This window comes from Fukomys damarensis, unplaced genomic scaffold (assembly GCF_012274545.1).
Source record: "Fukomys damarensis isolate Sample0158 unplaced genomic scaffold, DMR_v1.0_HiC HiC_scaffold_7, whole genome shotgun sequence".
NCBI classification, from domain to species: Eukaryota; Metazoa; Chordata; class Mammalia; order Rodentia; family Bathyergidae; genus Fukomys; species Fukomys damarensis.
In genome coordinates, this window is record NW_022900919.1 from 19309724 (window position 1) to 19314493 (window position 4770).

A 4770-nucleotide genomic window follows, 5' to 3' on the forward strand; every position below is an offset into this window, starting at 1 on the left:
TACTGGGGTCGGAACTCAGGTCCTTACACTTGAGAAGCAGGCGGCAGACTCACTGAGCTAAATCCCTGGCCCCACAATAGTACTTTAAGGTATTTAAAAAATAAAAAACAACACGATGCAAAACTAAGCAAAAGAGTGGATTCACAGATTCACAGAGGAGGGCCAGGGATTTAGCTCAGTGGCTATGCTGACTGCCTAGCAAGTGTAGCATCCCAGGTTCGATCCCTGGTACTGTAAAAAAACAAGGCCAATTGACACAAGAAACAATTTCAGGCTTAACTGCATTCAGGAAACATAATTTCAAAACAATGAGGTTTTGCCTGTGATTTTGGCAAAGGCTTAGACCAACTGATACTTAGAATTGGCCAGGATTTGGGGAACATTTTCATACACTCCTGGGGAATTTGTGAATTGCTCTATTTGAGAAAGTAAAAATGGCAAGACCTACAGTATTAAAAACATAAGCATATGCTCTTCAATCCAGTGACACTGTTTTGGAGAATTTATCCTAACCCTGGGAGAGGGAATCCTTACAACACAGGTTGAAGGATGCTGACTCCCACATTCCTTTGTTGCAAAAGAAAAGGACAAAGTATCCAGATAGTGCCACTTAAACAAGTTGTTAATGATCCACAGGATTCATTATACAACAGCTGAAGAGAATGAGCTAGCTCTGTGCATATTAACCTAAAATGATGATAGGTGCATTTTTTAGTAAAAAGAAAAAAAAGGCAAGTTCCAAGCCATGTTTGGTGACACATACCTATAATGGGAAGCTGAGACAGGAGGATTACAAATTGAGCTCACCCAGGGCAATTTAATAAGAACCTGTCTCAAAATAAAAATGAAATGGGGATGTAGCTCAGTTGTAGAGCACTTGCCCTTCATGTGTGAGACTTGGGGTTTTTTGTTGTTGTGTTGTTGTTGTTTTGAGACAGGGTCTTGCCATGTAGTTTAGGGTGATCTTTAACTCACTATGTAGCCCAGGCTGGCCTCAAATTTATGCCATCCTCCTGCCTCAGCCTTCTGAGTGCTTGGATTGCTGGCCTCAAATTTATGGCAATCCTCCTGCCTCAGCCTTCTGAGTGCTGGGATTACAAGTGTGTGCCACCATATCCAGTGAGGCACTGGAATTGATCCCAGCACAAAAACGAAGGAGGGAAGGAGGGAGGGAGGGAGAGAGAAAGGAAGGAAGAGGGGGAAGAAAGAGGGGAAGAAGGAAGAGAAAAACAAACGAAAAGGAGATGAGAAAGTCCTGGGGAAGGAAAGGGAGCAAGGAGAAGCAGGACGGGGCTGGAAAAGGTGCCTGTGAGGTGCAACCTGGGTCCCTGGCACATGGTACTAAGCCAAGCCAGGCAGAGCCCAGGGCAGGGGCTCCAGAGCCCAGGGAACGGCTGGGATAGGCACCACAGGAGGGAGCTGCCCCCATCCCTCTCCCCGCATGGAGACCCTTGGCGGGTACAGGGGCATGAGAGTTCAGAGGATCTTAGGCATCAGTTGCTCTCCCCACGATGCCCCTGGCCTGTGTCGCTTTCCTGTCCCAGGTGCCCCCTGCCCTGGAAATGAGCACCCGCCTGGAGCTGCTGTTCCACCTGGGGCTGGTGCTGCCCTTACCCAGGCCTAGGAGCTGGTGGCAGCTGTCCTCAGGGACTCTGCAGCACTCAGGTGACCACAGCAGAGATACTACAACTGAGGGTGCGAAGACCGCCTGCACCATGCCCACAGGCCTTAACCCATGCCAGCTGTTGTGACAGTGGGAACTGGTGCCTCAGTACCAGGGCTAGAGGCAGAAGAAGGTGGACAGATGGGGGCTTATTTGGGTTGTGTCTTGAGTGAGCTGAACTGGCTGGTGGATGGGAGGAAGGATCTCTGTAGGAATCCGCTGACCTGCCCACAGCCATCTTGGTTGGCGCCACTATCTTGTCCACTAAGTGACCCTGGAGGCTCCCATCCCAAATCCTACAGGAGAAACAAAGTAGTTAAGATGGTCACTGAGCTTTTCATGCCAGACACTGGCACCACGACTATTTCTTCCCTGACATCAACAGTTTTTGACAGAGTCCAGGTACATTCCAGTTGGCCACAGCCCACCATTTTCTAGCTTAGCATAGAAACTGTCCTCCGGCCTTGGGGTATGGGCATCCATCTTGCCACTGCCCAAGATATTTCTTTATGGGAGCCCGTGACTGCATTCTGTGCAATCCTGGGTCTGTCTGCTTCTTTCTTCAGTCCTGCACCTCTGCCTCTAGGGGCTACTTCTCACGCACAAGCTTTCCCCTAAACAGCGTCCATGCTGAGACAAAGTAGGACATACAAAGGCCCAGGGTCGGCTCATAGGAGGTCTGGGTGGAGATGTCGGAGTCTTGAGTGCCAGGCAAGGGAATTTAAGTGCTATCTCTGGGAGAGATTGAATCCCAAAAGAATTTTGAGAGAAGGACCCTGAAGAGTCAGATTTGACTTTTAGAGAGCGCCCCTGGGGTCAATTTGGGACCAGCTTGGGAGGCAGCCAGACAGAAGGCAACCGAGTAGCCTGGCAGGGTTAGGGGCTGTGCAGGGGGAAGGTTCTCAGCAGTCAGGGAGGGACAAGGGAGCTTAGGAAGGGTCAGTCTGGGACATTTAGGAGTTTCAAGATCCCCCATGACCAGAACTGGGCCGGGCTGGGAGGGAGCAGGAGGTGGACTCTATGCTCACTGCAGGCCTGGGAGGGTGGCCCCACCCAGGGTCAGAGCTTCCTGGGCTGACTTTGAAAAAAGTATTTTTCTCTGCTGTTGCTTCCAGGAACTCAGTTTAGGTTTTATTATAAAACTGATTAAAACACATTTTTCTGAAAGAAAAAAAATAGACAAAGAACAGCTTTTAGAAGGAGCTTTCTCAGAGAGACAGGAAGTAGGAAAGGGTCTGTTGCTGCCCCGAGCTGTGTTGGGGACAGATGGACCCAGAGCCCAGAAGGAGGGACAGAGTCCTCAAGGCTGGTAGGGTGAGTGGGCGGGACAGGATAGCCGTGCTGAGCCCTGTGCCCCTTGGTGGCTCCTTCCTGAACACTGTTCACAGCCCACCCGGCACTGGCTGTGGGCTCCCACTCTGCATGGCCCTAGGACCCCTGAGGACAGCCAGAGAGCCCGCAGCGAGCTCAGCAGCCTGCGGACGGATGTGACTCCCATCAGCCCAATAGCAACAAGCCTTGAGTAGTTTTGTTCCCCATCTCACCCAGCCTTCAGCTGCGAGAATTAAATGTAGGAAATTGTGTCCACAGCGAAGACAGCCGGGCAGATCTGGTCTCAAGTTCAGAGTTTGCCTTTGATCGGCCTGTACCTACGAGGTGACCCTTAGGGAGATGTCTGGAAGGGCTCCAGGAAGGTCATGGCAGTAGCCCTGCAATGACCTCCTCGGGCTGAGGGGTGGCTGTGGGTGGAAAGCCTTCCAGCACTCCCAGGAAGACCACTGCTTAGCAGCGGCCTCCAAATGCACCTGGTGTGGCTTCTGTGGGAAGTCTGTGGCCAGCGTTCCTCTCTGCCTGGCGCCTCCACGCAGAGGCCAAACTGCAGGCCTGAGAGGCTGTCTGTGCTCTGCAATCATCATCCATCAGACCCCTCAGGAGAGGGGACTGAGCCCAGACAGATCAAGGGATTCACCTGTCACCAGGTACAGCGGGGACGCTGACCTCACAGCCAGCCACATTCCTGGACCTGGCCCACACCAGGCTCCTCTGCTGGGCTGGCTGCAGCGCCCAGGGAGCAGGGGAAGCCAGCTCCAGCCGGCCACTCACCCTCGCCTCCAGGGGAGGCCTCCGCGCACTCGTGTGACAGTGTCATGCCGTGGCCGTGAGAAATCCCTCGTCCAGTTGAACCAGCTCCTGTTTTCCCTGGGCATTGAGCCCTGGTGATGAGGTCAGTGTTTCCTCAGGCATCTCAGGCCTCCGGAGCCACACCCAGGGCCTGCAGCAGTGGGAGGCCACGTCCTCCAGAGGGGAAGCACCACAGCTGAACAGCTCTGGGGGTCACTCAGGGTATGGGGGTTGTTGGAGCAGAGGTCTCTTGGCTCCAGGATGTGGGAGTTAGAGGGGGCCACCACCCCACTTTCAGGTGAGAAACAGGCCCAGAGGGCAAGGATGTACCCCAAGTGGCCCAGCCTCTGTGGAAACCACACTGACCACTCCTCCAGGACGTGGATGTCCCAAGAAGGGCTGGCACTGGCCTGGGACCCTCCAGACATACTTCTCCCTGGGGTGACAGCTCTGGGAGTTCCAACTCACTTCTTCCTAGCAACCTGCTTTGTCCTGAAATTCTTCCTCTATTAAGGTGTCTTCCCTGAGGCAGGCCCTTCCCATCCCTCCTCACAGGCTCCTTCTGTCCCCAGCCCAGCTTCTTGCTCTCCCTGCTCAGGGCCGGAGCTGGTGGAGAAGCCTATAAGACGCCACTCTTCCGGGTTTCTGGATCTTCAGAAACCATCTCCCCAGACTAGGGGTTAAAACAACAGAAGTTTATTTATCCTCCTGCTGCTGCGGGGGCTGGAAGTCCCAAATCCCAGTGTTAACAGGGCCAGGCTCCCTCAGGCTCTGGGCAGGACCCTTCCTCAGGGCAGCTCCAACATTCTGTGGTTTTCTACCTCTTGCCACAGGGCTCTCTGTAACAACACCTATCATTGAATTTAGGACTCACCCAGATATCCAAGGTGACTTTATTTGCAGACCATTAACTTAATTACATTAATAACACTTTTCCAAATAAAATGAAGATCAGGCGGTCATCAGGATGATGATGAGGAGGAGGA